General features: G+C 44.6%; 1 pseudogene; it reads right to left on the reverse strand.

Moving 5' to 3' along the window:
• Positions 1-1,034: 1,034 nt before the first annotated feature.
• LOC126095974 (5S ribosomal RNA) lies at positions 1,035-1,151 on the reverse strand (annotated as a pseudogene).
• Between the last annotated feature and the right edge of the window lie 19,127 nt (positions 1,152-20,278).

Here is a 20,278-nt window from a genome sequence, read left to right on the forward strand (position 1 = left end):
CCCTCCACGCTGCCCTCCAATGCTAAATTTGTGATCCCTTGATGCCTCAGGACATGTCCTACCAACCGATCCCTTCTTCTAGTCAAGTTCTGCCACAAACTTCTCTTCTCCCCAATCCTATTCAGTACCTCCTCATTAGTTACGTGATCTACCCACCTAATCTTCAACATTCTTCTGTAGCACCACATTTCGAAAGCTTCTATTCTCTTCTTGTCCAAACTATTTATTGTCCATGTTTCTCTTCCATACATGGCTACACTCCATACAAATACTTTCAGAAACGACTTCCTGACACTTAAATCTATACTCCATGTTAACAAATTTCTCTTCTTCAGAAACGCTTTCCTTGCTATTGCCAGTCTACATTTTATATCCTCTCTACTTCGACCATCATCAGTTATTTTGCTCCCCAAATAGCAAAACTTCTTTACTACTTTAAGTGTCTCATTTCCTAATCTAATACCCTCAACATCACCCGACTTAATTCGACTACATTCCATTATCCTCGTTTTGCTTCTGTTGATTTTCATCTTATATCCTCCTTTCAAGACACTGTCCATTCCGTTCAACTGCTCTCCCTAGTCCTTTGCTGTCTCTGACAGAGTTACAATGTCATCGGCGAACCTTAAAGTTTTTATTTCTTCTCCCTGTATTTTAATACCTACTCCGAATTTTTCTTTTGTTTCCTTTACTGCTTGCTCAATATACACGAGAATATGAAATTCTATTTACCCTTAATACATTCTTCAGTAATTGCATACAAATACCCATGTTTCATATACAAATACCATTCAACGGTCCATGCATCATTACATGACCTTCCATATACCATGCACTCCGTCTTCAGGCCACAAGTGGCCCATCGGGACCATCTGACCGCCGTGTCATCCTCAGATGAGGATGCGGATAGGAGGGGCTTGTGGTCAGCACACCGCTCTCCCGGTCGTTATAATGGTTTTCTTTGACCGGAGCCGCTACTAGTCGGTCAAGTAGCTCCTCAATTGGCATCACGAGTGTGAGTGCACCCCGAAAAATGGCAACAGCGCATGGCGGCTGGATGGTCACCCATCCAAGTGCCGGCCACGCCCGACAGCGCTTAACTTCGGTGATCTCACGGGAACCGGTGTATCCACTGTGGCAAGGCCGTTGCCTTCCATATACCATAGACAAAACAAAATCACTACATATGAAAATTATTCAATGTCAGAGCAAAAAGATGCCAGAGAAGATGTTCGATATTGACTCCCACATATTGTAAAGAAGTTCTGAAGGTGAAAAAAAGAGATCTAACGTTTTCCAAGCGACACGTGACAGAAAATTATGTTGTGGAAGAAATCTAACGTTTCACAGTCTAGAAACGTACTATCACATACATATAGTGCAAGCAAGCAGCCACCGTAATCCAGAACGAAATCTCTTCATCGTTCGCATTTTATTATAATACAAAGCATCTATATTAAACAAATCAGTACGTCTTCTTAGCATCAAGCGGAAGAAAAGAGTGGGTCTTTGCTGAACATGCGGCCTCGAGAACTAATTCTGCCGCTGCATTTTCCAGTTGCCTGGACCTCGTCAAAGCTGATGTGACTTCCTGCGACGTAGCTCAGAGTTTTCAGCCAAATGTATGTTATCCTGGATAAGTAAATAAAGGTGCTTTGAAACAGACAGTTGCTTTTCGACGCACACAAGAATGCTACACATGGAAGGCGTCTACCAACAGAGACTTTCAGAGTCTTCGCGCAGTGTACACTGTGGGTCTACGTTTCAGTCCCCTTACTCTTCACACAGACATCGAAAAGGGGGGGGGGGGGTTAACGTGCATTCAGTCCCCATCATCAGTCCGATATTCAGGTGAACTGAGATGTCAAAGTGATCCGAAGATGATATGTCGGAGTGAAGGCTGCAGCTACTCGTCAAAATATGCTACAACCTACGGCAGGTAACACGCCGTCACGTTCACTGATCTCGTTTCTTTCCTTCGTTCATGTCCTTACTACAAGATACTCACTTTCCAACCTGTTTTGTAATGCGACTTTCACAACGTCTATGTTTACACAATGTTTGTACGTTACATTCACAGCCACTGTTACATTATACGCTGAAACGCAAAAGAAACTGTTGTAGGCATGCAAATTCAAATACATATGTAAACTGGCAGAATACTGCACTGCTGTTGGAAACGTATATATAACACAACAAGTGTCTGGCGCAGTTGTTAGATCGGTTATTGCTGTTACAATGGCACTTTTTCAAGATTTAAGTGAATGTCAACTTGGTGTTAGAGTCGGCGCATGGTCGATAGAACACAGCATCTCCAAGGTAACGATGAAGTGGAGATTTTTCCGTACGACCATTTCAGGAGTGTACCGTGAATATCAGGAATCCGGCAAAACATCAAATCTCTGTCATGGCAGCGGCCGGAAAAAGTTCTTGCAAGAACGGGACCAACGACGACTGAAGAAAATAGTTCAACGCGACGAAGTGTAACCCTTTCGCAGATTCCTGCAGATTTTATGCTGGGCCATCAACAAGTGTCAGCGTGCGAATCATTCAACGAAACATAATCGATATGGGCTTTTGGAGCCGAAGGGCCATTCGTGTACCCTTGATGCTTGCACGACACAAAGCTTTACGCCTCACCTGCGCCCTTCAACACCGACATTAGACCGTTGATGACTGGAAACATGTTGCCTGGTCGGACGAGTCTCGTTTCAAATTGTATCGTGCAGATGGACGTGTACGGGTATGGCGACAACCTCACGAATCGACGGACTCTGCATGTCGGCAAGGGCTGTTGAAGCAGATGGAGGCTCTGTAATGGTGTGAGGCGTGTGCACTTGGAGTGATATGGGACCTCTTACACGTCTAGATACGACTCAGGTGACACGTACGTAAGCAACCTGTGTGATCACCTTCATCCATTCATGTCCATCAATCTTGCAGGTCTGTCCATAAATCCATAAGGGTGTAGAGATCTCTTCTGAACAGCGCGTTGCAAGGCATCCCAGATATGCTCAATAATGTTTCTGTCTGGGGAGTTTGGTTGCCAGCGGAAGTGTTTAAACTCAGAAGAGTGCTCCTGCAGCCACTCTGGGAATGTGGTGTGTCTCATTGTCCTGCTGAAATTGCCCAAGTGCGTCGGCATGCACAAAGGGCAGGAATGGATGCAGGTGATCAAACAAGATGCTTACGTACGTGTCGCTTGTCAGAGTGGTATCTAGACGTACCAGGGGTCCCATATCGGCCCAACTGCACACACCCCACACCATTACAGAACTTCCACCAGCTTGATCAGTCCCCTGCCGACATGCAGGGGCCATGTATTCATGAGGTTGTCTCCATAGCTGTACACGTCCATTTGCTCGATACAATTTGAAACAAGGCTCGTCCGACCAGGCAACATGTCTCCAGTCATCAATAGTCAATTTCGACGACGTTTCGTTAAATGGTTCACATGCTGACAGTTGGTTTTACCGGATTCCTGATGTTTACATACACTTGTGAGATGCTCGAACACTTCCATCATCTCTTTCTGGGAGATGCTGTGTCCCATCGCTCGTACGCTGTATGTAATGCCACGTTCAATCTCACATAAATTGTCATTGTGGCAGCAGTAACCGATCTAACAATTACACCAGACATTTGTTACGTCACATAGGTGTCGAAGACCGCAGAGCCGTATTCTGGCCGTTTACAAATCTCTGTATTTATATACGCATGCCTATTCCAGGTTTTTTTTTCTTTTTTGGCGCTTCGAAGTACATGCCTCGAAGGGCAAAATGACAATAAACAAAATTTGTGTCTCCCTGTGCGAGAATCAGAAAACGCGAGCATACGGAGAACATGAGTGGGCACTTGGGTATGAACCCGATGTTCACCTAGTCGACCGAGCGAAACCGCCTAAAAAGCACATCCACGCCTACTGGAACACCGGCCTTAGTAGTTAACACGCCGAGGGTACCCGATGAGGGGCTGCCGCCAAGTCCTACAGAATCCCAGAAACGGCGTGTTGTTGTGAGTGACTACCCAAGAGGATTGAAGATATATGATCGTATATTTGCTAGTAATCGACATTGTGGTCCAGTGTCGAAGGTCTTTTTTAGATCTAGGTACGCTGAATCCACAAATTTTCAAATGAAATTATGTTCGAAATGTTGATTTACGAGGTGCATTCAAGTTCTAAGGCCTCCGATTTTTTTTCTCCGGACTGGAAAGAGATAGAAACATGCGCATTGTTTTAAAATGAGTCCGCGTTCATTGTCAATACGTCCCAGAGATGGCAGCACCGTACGGCAGATGGAATTTTACCGCCAGCGGCGAGAACTGTTTTAAATACTTAAAATTGCGACGTTTTCCTTACTTGAACAGTGTGCAATCATTCGTTTTCTGAATTTGCGTGGTGTGAAACCAATTGAAATTCATCGACAGTTGAAGGAGACATGTGGTAATGGAGTTATGGATGTGTCGAAAGTGCGTTCGTGGGTGCGACAGTTTAATGAAGGCAGAACATCGTGTGATAACAAACCGAAACAACCTCGGGCTCGCACAAGCCGGACTGACGACATGATCGAGAAAGTGGAGAAAATTGTTTTGGGGGATCGCCGAATGACTCTTGAACAGATCGCCTCCAGAGTTGGCATTTCTGTGGGTTCTGTGCACACAATCCTGCATGACGACCTGAAAATGCGAAAAGTGTCATCCTGGTGGGTGCCACGAATGCTGACGGACGACCACACGGCTGCCCGTGTGGCATGTTGCCAAGCAATGTTGACGCGCAACGACAGCATGAATGGGACTTTCTTTTCGTCGGTTGTGACAATGGATGAAACGTGGATGCCATTTTCCAATCCAGAAACGAAGCGCCAGTCAGCTCAATGGAAGCACACAGAGTCACCGCCACCAAAGAAATTTCGGGTAACCGCCAGTGCTGAAAAAATGAAGGTGTCCATGTTTTGGGACAGCGAGGGCGTAATCCTTACCCATTGCGTTGCAAACGGTACTATGGTAACAGGTGCATCCTACGAAAATGTTTTGAAGAACAAATTCCTTGCTGCACTGCAACAAAATCGTCCGGCAAGGGCTGCGCGTGTGCTGTTTCACCAAGACAACGCACCCGCACATCGAGCTAACGTTACGCAACAGTTTCTTCGTGATAACAACTTTGAAGTGATTCCTCATGCTCCCTACTCACCTGACCTGGCTCTTAGTGACTTTTGGCTTTTTCCAACAATGAAAGACACTCTCCGTGGCAGCACATTCAACAGCCGTGCTGCTATTGCCTCAGCGATTTTCCAGTGGTCAAAACAGACTCCTAAAGAAGCCTTCGCCGCTGCCATGGAATCATGGCATCAGCGTTGTGAAAAATGTGTACGTCTTCAGGGCGATTACGTCGAGAAGTGACGCCAGTTTCATCGATTTCGAGTAAGTAGTTAATTAGAAAAAAAATCGGAGGCCTTAGAACTTGAATACACCTCGTATTATCCTTCACTGTCGTTTTGCATAGGACCTAAAGAAGCAGCATTAGAATATTAGCCCTTTACGTATAAAACTTCTTTAGGTCACTGTTACAGCGTCTGTAGTCGGGGAAAAAGTTCGTGATACGAAAATGAAAGGACCCTGAGCCCGGAACCAGGAACACTTCTCCGTCCTCGATCTGGAGTCTGGAGTTTTGCTGGCAGCGCTTTGCGGAGAAAGGCGACTTGTTGTTCGGCAGCCCGACGCCGTTCCACTTGAACACCGCGCAGTCTTTCTGGCGTGGCGCGGCGCTGCGCCCACACCTTGTGCTTCGCGCCTTTCAGATGCTTGAGAGCTGCCGCTGCCTTTTACGTTGAACCGAAGGTAGTAAGGCGGCTGCCTGACAGCAGTTCTGCAATGGAAGGAAGGTAACAGCCTAACTTCTCATTGACGTCAGTACCGTTGCAGTTCTAGGAGGCAGGTTGTGGGTCGAGTAATTTCAACAACCTCGCAATGTTATATACAGCCACCTTTGCCCTCCATACGAGGGGATCATGAAATTCTCATTTTGAATTTATACTGCATTTTAAAAAGCACTATTCCAGCTCTTTGAGTTGCATGTAGTAAATTAATGGACATTAAACTACTCTGGGATGTAAGCCACAGTGCATGGAGATAGTGAAGCTCCTGTTATTATAAAGGCAAGGCATGCTCATCACAGTAATCTTCAGCATTTGCGTTCATTTTCTGCAAATTGGTCCTGCGTTTTATCTTCGTGTTTTATTACGGCAGCCGATTGACCCCTTCGTCCTGACCCTTTCCTAACTCATCACTCTCCCACTGCTGACGTAATTCACCTTGGCGTAGTTTGATTGCAGCGATTGTGGCCAAGCATGAACAGAACTAAAAACATCAGAAGACAACACAATTGTGTAAGTGTCGTCTTCAGATTCAAATAAGCTTATATTTGGATTCATAGAGACTCATCAATACTTTTCTAATAAGGCTTTCACAGTTATTAAAGCATGAAATTAATATCATAAGCGTTCTTGTTATAAAGAATTAATGGTTAAGTTTCTGGAAGACAGCATTCTATCAATAAGAAAAATCACACATCTACGAATACTGAAAATCGAAAGATGTAAAGGTAATTTCTGGAGGACCCCAAGGAAGTGTGATAGGACCGTTACAGTTTACAATTTATATACATGATCTTGTAGAAAGCGTCGCAAGCCCTTTAGGGCCGTTCGCAGATTATGGCGTTGTCTATAAGAAAACAGCGAGTCCAGAAAATAGCATCGGTCTGTAGAATGACCTACAGAAGATTGATGAATGGTGCAAGCTCTGGCAGTTGTCCCTGAACGTAAATAAAAGGAACATATTGCTCATATGTAAGAAATGGATTTGACTACTGTACAACTGCACTATTGATGGAAAATTGCTGGAAACAGTATCTACCTTGGAATATCTAGGAGTAACTGTGTAGAGTGACCTCAAGTGCAATGAGGACGTAAAACAAATAGTAGGAAAAGCAGGTGCCAGACGGAGAGTCATATGAAGAATCTTAAAGAAATGTAACTCATACACGAAGGAAGTGGCTTACAAGGCGCTTCTTCGAGGTATACATGAGTATTGCTCATTAATATGGGATCCCCATCGAGTAGGGCTGATAGAAAAGATCCAACATAGAGCGGCGCGTTTCGGCACGGGATCATTTAGTCAGTGCGAGAGTGTTATAGAGTTGTTATAAACTTACGGTGGCAGATGTTACTAGAGAAATGACGTGCGTCACGGAGAGGTTTGCTATGCAAATTTCGGGAGATCAGTTTCCAGAAAAAGTCGGAATACTTATTAATTCCTCCTAAATACATCTCGCGAAGTGACCACAAGAAAATTCGAGAAATTATATTCAATACAAAGGCTTACCGCCAATCATTCTTCGCATTCGCCATTCGCGTATGAACAGGAAACGTGAGGTGCTGGGAGGGGGGGAGTTGCCAAAGTCCGTCGAAATCCACAATGGACATGAATGGATGTTTACGTGCGTGTCACCTGTCAGAGACGTATCTAGACGTATCATGGGCCTCCTGTCATTCCAACTGCACACGCCACACGTCATTACAGAGCCTCCACCAGCTTGAACAGTCCCCTGTAGACCTGCAGGGTTCATGGTTTCATGAGGTTGTCTCATACACGTACCCGTCCATCCACTAGATACAATTTGAAACGAGGCTCATCCTACCAGCCAACATTTTTCTAGTCATCAACAGACCAATGTCGGTGTTGACGACGTAAAGCTAGTGTCGTGCAATCATCAAGGGTAGACGAGTGGCCTTCGGCTCCGAAAGCCATAACGATGATGTTTCGTTGAATAGTTCGCACGCTGACACTTGTTGACGGCCCAGCATTGAAATCTACAGCAATTTGCGAAATGGTTGCACTTCTGTCTCGTTGAACGATTCTCTTCAGTCGTCGTTGGTCCCGATCTTGCAGGATCTTTTTCCGTCCGCAACGATGTCGTAGATTTAGATTTGATGTTTTACGGGATTCCTGAATACATATACCCTCGTGAAAATTTCGTATGTGAAAATCCCAACTTCATTGCTACCTCGAAGATGCTGTGTCCCATTGCTCGTGCGCCTACCATAACACCACGTTCAAACTCACTTAAATCTCGCTACCTTTGCCTTCTCTAGCAGCAGTAACCAATCTAACAACTGCGCCAGTCAGTTGTCTTATATGGGTGTTTCCGACCGCAGCGCCGTATTCTGCCTGTTTACATATCCCTGTTATATCTGTATTTGATTACCTATGGGTGTATCAGTTCCTTGGCGCTTTAGTGTAGTATGTAATGAATTTCATTGCATAAAAAAATCGTCTAAATATAAATATCTAGGTTTCTAATCTATGCCACAGCTGTGGCAATGGTATTCTCCAAATCATTCTCCATGCCCTTATAGCTTTGTAAGACGCACTCCTCTCTTATAAGTCTGACAGATTGCTTCAGTGCACCACACTCACAACCCGAAGACTACACAATACACAATTTATAGAGTGAGTCAGTCCACCGACCACACCCAGTGCGGATTCTCTTTCATTTAACCCGACGTTTCCTGTCAAGTTCGACATCCACAGTGTCACTTAGATTTCTCGAACCCTTCCCAATCTTGGTAATTTCCGATATGTCAGCAGTTCTTCTTCCAGGTATCTCTTATTTTGGTGTTACTTGTAGCTAGCTGTTCAGCGTACAATAGTGACGGGTGACTCGAACGAAGCCTTGGTAGCCAGACCTTTATTGGCCTTCCTGGTTAGACGCATGCAGACAGCTTAGGCAGTCAGACACTAGCGTACGGCCTTTCTCAGGACCAAATCTGGGATCTTCAGTTCTTGTTTGCAAACTAAACATAGAAGTACTCAAGTACATCAGTGTCATATGGTGCCTAAACAGTAAGTACACGTGGTCTGGAGGATGACTGTACTAACCACAGAAGACGCGGGTTGCCTGTAGATAATCCAACCAGCGAATGTCATGGACGGCTAGTTTCATACGCTGTTTAAAGTTTTGACACCGAAAGAAAATGGCCGACTATGGGGGGGATGCTACCTTTTACAGCTAACTTTTGTTCATTTTTGATCTTTTGGAAACGCTGCTCAGATCCATTAGCTACTGGAATCTGCTAAGAACTGAAACGGCCTCGCTGTCTTGTCCACGCATCAGTCAAGGTCTCAGAAGGACTTACTCCTTACAGGAGACGCCATCTTGGTGAAAACTACTGACGTTTCAATTAAATGGAATAATGACCTGCAAAAAGATATTGAAAATACATCTATATCATTAGTATCTATTTAGTATATGACTTCTGCCCTCACATCACATAGAAAATCAGTTACCATGTTCTATAACGCTGTCTTCTTTTCCCCAGCGTCAAGTAATGGATGCGCGTTCTTCACGATTTTTCAAATTTTACTTCATTGTTGAACTTCGTGGCCAGATGCCCTTACTGACGCCACAGTTCTGGAGGTAACCTAACTGAGAGAAGCTGTGTGCGCCATCTGTCTGTCAATCGAGCAAACCTGTGTGTGATCACCTTTGGTTAATATTTAATGCGAAATATGGGTACCAGACCAGAATTTACCGAAATAAGTGTGTTAAGCCACCTAAAACGACCAAACGACGTCTTAGGCCCACGAGTGTTTATCAGCTGCACAGATTAGATTCGGGTGTGGCTTATCTCCCTCTCTCCAAAATTAGCACTCTGCACGTTATGCTTTACTATCAGGTCATTTAAGCTCTTAATAAGAAATTCAAATTTCTTTGTTATTTCTGGACTTCAGGGCTTCTGTATTATCTATTAAATTCGACATCCCTAGAAAGAGTGGCGTTGCAGTGTGAGTGAGAAATCTCAGACCTTGAGGCTCCGTTCACAACCCATTTAGGAGGATTTAGGAAAAACCAGCCTGTCACCTCCAGGATGAAGGACACGTCTTCCACTCCCCCACCCCCCCTTCCCCTGCCCCGTTACCCGTCACTGGATCTGCCGGAAAATAAAAATGGAATACCATCAAGGACAAGATCTTTTTGTTGGCAAGTGATGTGACATCGTTGTAGGAGTGTACGATAACAGATTCAGACGAAATGAGACGCACATATCACAGTAAAAGGTGTCCAAACAGTCGCATCAGTACACATTGCATCTATCTTTGTCCGCAACACAGGCGTGTATTCTCGCATCCGAGCGACCAAAAAGGTGACGAATGGAATCCTGCAATAGACTGTCGCAACCATCTTCCACCTTTTTCAGCAGTTTGGATATGGTTCTTGCAGGATCTGAAGAAAGAGTAATTTCCCGCTTCGTCATGTCCCATATGTGTTTAATTGGCGAGAGATAAGGTGAACTTTCTGACAGGTCAATTCTTGTACAACATTGCGTCGCAGAAGCCGTCTGTGGACGTGCGCTGTCCCGCTGAGAAAGCACATAATCTTCCTCTCAAAGAGGTGGCAGTAGCAGATGGATAACAACCCGTGGAATGTAGCACGCACTGATTACTTCACCCTGTAGAAAGACCAAATGTGACCTCGAGTTGTGACTGATGACCCCGACACCGTGAAGCCTGAGGCGGAACCTTTGTGTCGTGGACTGATGCACTCCGGAATAGGCTGCTCAATTGGTCAACGTCATACACGTAATCGTCCACCACTCGCATATAGATTGAACCTTCATCACTGAAGACAACAAAATGCCATTCCACTCTCCAGTGAATTTTTTAACAATACCAGAGAAGCCAAGCTTGTTAGTTTCGTGGTGTAAGTAGTAGCCTCGCACTTGTGTTCTAAGCCCAGTTACAAGCAGTCGGTTACCATGGTCCCTGATGATACATCAGGTGCAACATTTGCCAGATTTCTTCCCAGGTTGATGTTCGGTAGGCACCCTCTACTCGCACAAGACGTCGGTCTTCACGTGCGTCTGTACTACGCGGACTTTCAGAACGTGATCTAAGACCGTGGGAACATTCCACAGACCACTGGTGAAAGCAGCGATACGTCACCTATACACCGTGCCAAACATCTGCAACAGTCAATCGGTATATCTATCCAGTTTTTCAGAGGCCCAAAGTACGACCTCGTTCAAGAGCCAGAATTTATTCAGCAGAAATACTTATCCACCGGTGGGGCAGCCTTGTATCATAGAATTAATATTGCGAACACTGTTCACCTCTAAACTCAGCATAGTTCCTGCCTGCAGATTCAAAACGGCGGGAGCGCAGACAGATCTCCTGAGCGTCATCTGATCGTTGATGACCGTGGTTCAGATTCTGAGAAATTGTCTGAAGAGACCAAACAGCTGTTACTACCCCAGGACAGAAGCAGTGTACCGAGACTGTCTGCGTATACAGTCAATACTGTGATCAAGTGTGATAAAGTGTTCTAAGTGTTTGCGTACAGTGTATCTTGAGATGAAACATTGGAGCCAGCCGAGTATACACTTAGTGAAATGTGGGAAACCACCTAAAACCACATCCAGGTAGACCGGCATACCGACTCCTCGTCAGTAATCCACCAGGACGATTCAGTCACTCGCGCTGCAGCCCGATCTGGTGAGGGTAGGAGGGGACGATGATGATGTGGATAAAAAAAAATGAATCACTTACACTAGAGCTAGTCACTGTGCTAATACGCTGAAGCGCCAATGAAATTGGCATACTTCGTCTTGGGTATTAATAATCGCTTCAACTCCATTTTGGTCGTTTATTTCGTGGTGTTAAAGCTAAATCTTCAGGTGACATATGGTTAAAACATTAGAGCGGAAAAGCCAGGGAACCGGCAGTGGTACCGTAACAAAGGACCAAAACACAGCTGAAGCGATTATTTAACACCGAAGATGAATACTCACAGCTGTGGTTGCCCCACCTATAAGGTTGTCTGCAAACTGGCATAGGCATAGGTATTCAAATACAGAAATATGTAAAGAGGCGGAATACAGCGCTGCAGTCGGCAACACCTATATAAGTCAACAAGTGTCTGGCGTAGTTGTTAGATCGCTTACTAAAATGGTTCAAATGGCTCTGAGCAGTATGGGACTTAACTTCTGAGGTCATCAGTCCCCTAGAACTTAGAACTACTTAAACCTAACTAACCTAAGGACATCACACACATCCGTGCCCGAGGCAGGATTCGAGCCTACGACCGTAGCGGTCGCGCGGTTCCAGAATGTAGCGCCTAGAACCGCTCGGCCATTCCGGCCGGCAGATCGCTTACTGCTGCTACAGTGGCAGGTTATCGAGATTTAAGTGAGTTTTTAACTTGGTCTTGTAGTAGGCGCACGAGCGACGGGACACAATCTTGGAGGTAGCGTTGAAGTGAGGATTTTCCCATGCGACCATTTCACGCGTGAACATCAGGTATCCGCAAAAACATCATATCTCCGACGTCGCTGTAGGTGGAAAAAGTTCCTGCAAGAACGGGACCTACAATGAATGAAGAGAATCGTTCAACGTGACAGAAGTGCAACTCTTCCGGAAATTGCTGCAGATTTCAATGCTGGGCCATCAGAAAGTGTCAGCGTGCTAACCAGTCAACGAAATATCGTCGGTATGGGCTTTCGGAGCCGAAGGTCCACTCATGTACCCTTGATGACTGCACGACACATAGCTTTACGCCCCGCCTTGACCTTTCAATAGTGACATTGGAGTGTTCACTACTGGAAAGATATTGCCTGGTAGGACGAGTCTCCTTTCAAATTATATCGAGCGGATGGACGTGTACGGGAATGGAGACAATCTCATGAATCCATGGACCCTACATGTCAGCAGGGGACTGTTCAAGCTGGTGGATGCTCTGTAATGGTCTGGGGCATGTGCAATTGGAGTGACATGGGAACTTTGATACATCTAGATACGACTCTGACAGCTGACACGTACGTAAACATCCTGTCTGATCACCTGCATCCATTCATGTTTATTGTGCATTCCGACCAACTTGGGCAATTCCAGCAGGACAATGTGACACCCCACACGCCCAGAATTGCTACAGATTGGTTCCAGGAACGTTCTTCTGAGTTTAAACACTTCCGATGGCTACCAAACTCCCCAGACATGAACATTATTGAGCATATTTGGGATGCCTTGCAATGTGTTGTTCAGAACAGATCTCTACCTCCTTGTACTCTTACGGATTTATGGACAGCCCTGCAGGATTAATGGTGTCAGTTCCTTCCAGCACTTCACTACTCCAGACATTAGTCGAGTCCATGCCACGTCGTGTTGCGGCACTTCTGGTAATACCACACGTTTTGGCTCTTAAGCATTTTACACTACTCTTTAGGTAAAGTCGAAAGCTAAGACGAAGAGATGTGGTCACAATGAAATTTGTTCCCTCGATTTGGGACATGACATTAGACAAATGAATATCATTACAGACAGTTACGTGGACTGTGACTGTGGAAGTTCATTATAGAGTAGCGCGAACATGTTGTGCAATCAGAGCTGCTAGACGTCGTGGCATGGCATCAGAGAGCGCCTGAATATTCTGCTGGGAATGCTCTGCCATGCAGTTTGCAGTTGTGTCCACAAAGCATCAGCTGTGGCTGGAGGGCGACCTGAACGATTATTTTGTCTACCGACCACATGCAAGGCACGTTTTATGGACGACGTGTCAGACGAATGAGCAGGCCAGGGAAGAAACGGTGCCCGTCGTTCTTCGAAGACGACATTCTCTCAACATGCAGCCGTGAGTAGTCCTGCTGAAATATGGCTTGTGGAACGGCCTACAGGAGGGGCAACGACTCTTCCTGTAAGGACCTCTTAACGTAGCAGTAGCTGTTCGGCTTGCCGTCAAGACGAGATCGTGTATTATAGCCAATGGCACCACTTGGCGTTTGTCCGCTATGTCGTTCAGCAGTACAGTCTGCCCGACTGCGTTCACCACGGCGGTGCTAAGTGCGCATGCCGCCAATACTGCAGGACAATTTGAAGCAGAACTTGTCCGAAAACACTACGTTTTGCTACTTAGCACGCTAATGTCGGCGTTCATGCGCCCGTTGCAGTTAGCGGTGTTGGTGGGTTCCGGTGAATGGAAGCGGACGTGTAGGCCACCAGTTCGCAGAACCCGGCAGAGAACCGTCGACGCAGACGTATGCACACCCCGTTGCAGTGCTCCAATGTCGCGCCAGCACTGTGGACGAAACTTTTCAGTGCGTTACGGCCAAGCGGTCAAGATGGCAGTCATCTCACGCTGTGTGTCCAGTATCCTGTTGGCGCTGTGTGCCCCACTCTTCTCTCCACTAGCCTCACTTCCCGGAGACCTATTATTATGCCCTTTAGAAAGCACTCGCTTGCCGAGATTCCACGTTGTGATGTCGGCAAGGCAAAGCGGCATTTCGTTTTCCGCTTCGTATGATGGCTCCGCCTTGCCACTGCATTGTGTAACGCTGACCTATCTAGTCACACAGAAGAAGGTGCTGTGGGGACCTACTTGCAGGCCACCTCTCTACCATTTACACCACTTATTGTGGTTTCGCTGTTCTACACGTCCTCTTATTGTGGTGTTTTGCAGACCGTTGCTAGCCGCGCGGGGTAGCCGCACCGTGTGAGGACGCCTTGCCACGGTTCGCACGGCGCCCCCCCCCCCCCAATTGATTGAATGTTCGAGTCCTCCCTCGGGCATATGTGTGTGTGTGTTGTGTACATAGTTCCGCGTAGTCAGCGCGTACACAACTTTCCCAATAGAGCGCGCCCCGCTAAGCACAACAGCCCAGGCGCAGCGCTCGTCCGTCTCCGCTTTGCGAGATGGCGCTGCCATAAAGACGGACCAAATTCTGCTTCCGCCGATCCGCGTATTAATATGTAACGCAGCCAATGAGATTGCTGCTAACGTAGAACCTTTTCTCCTCGCGGATCACACTCGCGCAGTGATACCTGAACGCGCGAGGTATTATAACGAGTATACAGACCTCCGATTAGTCAGTCTGCATTAGTCTGTAGTCAAGTTTCAGTCTGCGCCTAATAAGATTATCATATTCCTGTACATATCCATGAAGAGAAATGTATAGACACTTTGTCAAGTATCAGAGATGCGAGAATAAGATTAACGTACCAAGACCCAAAGGAACTTCAGATTGTCAATTGTAAATAGCATCCAGAACCAAGTTAAGTTATTTTTATGCTTTTTATTATTTTAATAATTGATCAAGTTCTGTTTAAAGTTGGTCACCGTAAATCTGCTACTCTAAGCGTGCAAGTGGCATTTCTATCGTCTGACATAACGGCAGAAGATAAACACGCCACGATAACGAGTTCCTAGATAACAGGACGCAGCATGTTATTCTCAATGGGGAGAAGTCTTCCGAAGTAAGACTAATTTCAGGTGTGCCGCAGGGGAGTGTCATAGGACCGTTGCTATTCACAATATACATAAATGACCTGGTGGATGACATCGGAAGTTCACTGAAGCTTTTTGCAGATGATGCTGTGGTGTATCGAGAGGTTGTAACAATGGAAAATTGTACTGAAATGCAGGAGGATCTGCAGCGAATTGACGCATGGTGCAGGGAATGGCAACTGAATCTCAATGTAGACAAGTGTAATGTGCTGCGAATACACAGAAAGATAGATCCTTTATCATTTAGCTACAAAATAGCAGGTCAGCAACTGGAAGCAGTTAATACCATAAATTATCTGGGAGTACGCATTAGGAGTGATTTAAAATGGAATGATCATATAATGTTGATTGTCGGTAAAGCAGATGCCAGACTGAGATTCATTGGAAGAATCCTAAGGAAATGCAATCCGAAAACAAAAGAAGTAGGTTACAGTACGCTTGTTCGCCCACTGCTTGAATACTGCTCAGCAGTGTGGGATCCGTACCAGATAGGGTTGATACAAGACATAGAGAAGATCCAACGGAGAGCAGCGCGCTTCGTTACAGGATCATTTAGTAATCGCGAAAGCGTTACGGAGATGATAGATAAACTCCAGTGGAAGACTCTGCAGGAGAGACGCTCAGTAGCTCGGTACGGGCTTTTGTCAAAGTTTCGAGAACATACCTTCACCGAAGAGTCAAGCAGTATATTGCTCCCTCCTACGTATATCTCGCGAAGAGACCATGAGGATAAAATCAGAGAGATTAGAGCCCACACAGAGGCATACCGACAATCCTTCTTTCCACGAACAATACGAGACTGGAATAGAAGGGAGAACCGATAGAGGTACTGAAGGTGCCCTCCGCCACACACCGTCAGGTGGCTTGCGGAGTATGAATGTAGATGTAGATGTAGACATATTGCTGACACTCGCCTACTTCGTTAGAGCGACAAGTCAAATAATCTGATGGTGTGTGTACCGAAGGTCTTACAGTACGGACACCAAAGAGTGTATATGTTGTTGTTTTTTTTATCCCATAGCAACATACTAAAAAAACTGTTTCTTCTGAGTATTTCACTTCTAGCAAATAGCAGTATATATCCTGATGCCACCAAACACAGACCTCGAGGATGGTACAATTCTTTTTCTTTCAGCGGTGTATTGGGCGCTGTTTCTTTAAACGCTCAATATAATTGCTGCCCCGGGGAAGTTGTGACTTTTTCACAACAACAAATGACAAATTTTGAATCATTGGTAATGTCGTATCCCAACTGCACCATCTACTGGCCATGGTGCTGCGTTTCCGCTGGAGCACTGGAACCGCACCACTGGTGCCGTCCCGGACCAGCAGGTGGCGCGCGCCGTCCCAGGAGGAGCAGCAGCCATTACTGGCTGGCCGTCCCAGGGGCGGACCGCGCAGCCACACGCCAGGGGATGACACCGCCCACACAGCAGATGGACGCCACAGCTAATTCCCTTCACAAGATGTGAAACATGCGTCACGAATTAGCAGCGACAGAATCCTCCGTTTTGGTCACTACATTTCGTACCTACTGTACTACGAGCTTTCTGATGATCTGACAGTAGTATCGATCGCAGACACAGTTACGCCACAAATTCGATACAGTGTCTTTAACTTTTGTTGTCCTGTTAGTAACGTAACAGCACTACATTTTCAATATCATCACATATTTTTTTGCCAACATCATTTAATATCGATTAGACTTTTCACCGAGTAGCAATACTTTGTCAATTATGGTCTGCAATAGAGTCAGCACGACTCGATATTTCTGCAAGTGGCTTCCAAGGACTGCTTGAGTCCATGCCGCGTTCAGTTGCTGCAGAACGCAGGGGAAAAGGAGGTAAGACGTTAAATTTTGAGGTATTCCCTAACTTTTGTCACCTTAGTGTATATGACAGGAACGATTAACAATTCAATAATTATATAACACGTACTTAATAAGTTGTTTATCTGAACTATCTTTCACAACAAATTATTTTCGCTATTAATGTCTGTAAATAACATATTGTCATGAGGAAATGATTTTTCTATAAATTTATGAACATGTTCTTCAACCACAAAGGTAATGGATGTACTGTGTTTTTAAATTTGGGTCGTGTTTCTTGCCCGTGCAGGCAATGTGCGAATATGGTTTTAGCCAGTCGTAGTTGGACAATGGTGCAGCGCAGTAAACGGCTACTGTGCTCAACAAGCAGTTAATTTTTGTGAAGTAAAGTGTTGCACAGTGATCAATCAAACCTTCTACTTGGTAAATTTCCAGCAATAATGCCTCTCTAAGACATAACTGCGTCCGATGCAAGATTTTTTCGAGACTAAATGCATGTCGTAATTGTTGACACTAAAAGTCCAGCATGCACTGTCGTTAAAGAATTCAATGTGGAGAGCAGCATCTAGATGTTTAATATAAGATGTGAGGATATCATAGTACGATAACTGCTCACTGCTTCCACGTCCATGCTTCAGTTGAAAATACGAGAACGTTTTTCCTTTCTACTTAGGAACCATTAGTTATGTTGGGAAAAACTGATGTTAACTAGTTCTGTACAAAATCTTAACATGACTTATAGTAACGTGATTTAGTATTACTTGAAAGCTTATCGATTCCTTCCGCCATATTATTTACCAAAGTCATATTGTTAATCAAAGTCTGATTTTAGACACTATGAATGTTTGTCCAGAAATGCTAATGTGACATAATAGGGTTACAGATGAAACGTGTTCAGCACAAAGACAAAAGTGATTGTATAATTTTTTATGTTTAACTGATTTATTTTCATTCTTAAAAATTACTAGAAGAGTCACAGTCAAAATAAATGTTTTGCTCATTTATTGGAATGCTCATTTTACAATAGTGCATGGTTAATTTGTCTTTTAGAGCCTTCCAAAGTTTTTCGAAAAAAAGTAACAGTAACATTTCACCTTATGTGTTTTTGAGTAATTCATTAATGTTGTTTGCAAATATAGGAAATCAAAACTGTGCTTCCTTTCCTTATTTGTCTCATTAAAGTCCAGCAGTTAAATTTTAAGTAAAATATTGTCAATGATTCTGTGTGAATATGCTGAAACAACGTTCGAATTTTGTCGCTTTAAGTTGAAGTCCGCACTATTTAGCAAATAGAGTTGTTTTTGGAATATAAAAAATCAAAAGATAAGGATGTACTGTGTCTCGTCTAGCGTTAAACAGAAGCAGTGTGATTTAGTTGATGTCTCAAAGACATTAATTACTAAGTTAAAAAGTGCATGTATCTGAAAAGTGATTAGGGAAAACACCTATTTTAACATCCACCAAACTCCTCGAAATATGCGATAGCCTTAATAATAATGGAATCTCTTCTAGTCATGGTTAGTCACTTTCTAAGTGAAGGAAAACTTTATTATATATCACTCAATTCGGTGTCTACTTCTCATGACATTTAATGTTTCTTCTGCACACCTAACAATCGTGCAATTTTAAGTAAAAATGTAACTAGTCCACTCATGGAAGTAATATTCCAGATTACAAAAACAGTAAAAGCATTTGTGGTACATTTCACCTTCTTGTAAAATATAAAAGACAAAATAAATGCATCAGATCTCATTCTAAATTTACAAATGGTCATATGGTACACGTTGTCCTCGGCTTCGTCTAATATTATGTCGATAATGACCAATGGCAATACAATGCAGAGGGCAATGGAAATCACTGCATTAAGGACGTAATATGTATCGACAGGATATCGATTATCCGTTAGAAGACTGATAAGGGGGAGGCGACGATTAGAAAGAGATTAACTAACCAACGAAAAGATAACGTTCTAAGAGCTGTGCCATGGAATGTCAGAAGTGTGAACATGGTTGGTGTGGTATCACATATCGATAGCACCCTAACGGCTTCTTACAGTTGGAAACAGAACTGAAGAAATTAGGCACTGGTAATGGTCTGTGGAATCTGGTGAACCCAGTGGTGCAGGCCCACTGAGCCACAGCTCCAGCGGCTCCGTACCGTGAGCGCCTACTTCCGCCTCGTTACAACACAGCCGGCGGTAGCCATACACCCACTTGCGCTCGAATCAACGTTGCTACGTGATGCTACCCAAATGTCGCCTAGTCATGGCTGTGACACAATCATTCATTCTTAGTTCAGAGAGCCTCATCCTTGTTGACAGTGAGAGCTAGACTTCAATTATTGTTGCATTATTTGTAATGAGTGTTGCCGGCTTCTGTGGCCGAGTGGTTCTAGGCCCTTCAGTACGGAACCACCCGGCTGCTACGGTCACAGGTTCGAGTCCTGCCTTGGACATGGATGTGTTTGATGTCCCTAGGTTAGTTACGTTTAAGTAGTTCTATGTATAGGGGACTGATGAGCTCAGATGTTAAGTTCCATAGTGCTTAGAGCCATTTGAACCTTTTTTTTAATGAGTCTTCATATGCTTGGACAAACACAAGCTAAGTAAATTTTCAGTTTGCTGCGTTAATTTGTTGGCTAATCGTTTCTGCCTCTGTCCTGCTTTCTTACGACAATAGTCGCCAAACCACTCTGTAGCCCCTTCACATTACCATTGTGAATAAAATCATACAAAACAGTAGAGAAGCTGTATAATCTGAAATGGGAAATGCTAATCTCGCTCTAGATGTAGTGCAGGTAAGTGAAGATCAATGGAAAGAAGTAAAGGATATCTGGACAAGTACAGGATATTAACAGCAGTAGAAAATGATATAACTAGAGTACGATTCGTTTTCAATAGGATGGTAGGGCAGGGAGTGAGTTCCTGTGGACAGTTCAGCGATAGGATTGTTCGTATCAGAATCCACAGCAGATCAGCACCGACAACAACAGCTCAGGTATACATGCCGACATTGCAAGCCAAAGATGATGAGAGGGACAACGTATATGAGGATACTGGTTAATTCAATACGTAAGGGGAGATCAAAATTTATTAGCCATGGCCGATTGGAATGCGGTTG

Source organism: Schistocerca cancellata, chromosome 8, assembly GCF_023864275.1.
Source record: "Schistocerca cancellata isolate TAMUIC-IGC-003103 chromosome 8, iqSchCanc2.1, whole genome shotgun sequence".
Lineage (NCBI taxonomy): Eukaryota > Metazoa > Arthropoda > Insecta > Orthoptera > Acrididae > Schistocerca > Schistocerca cancellata.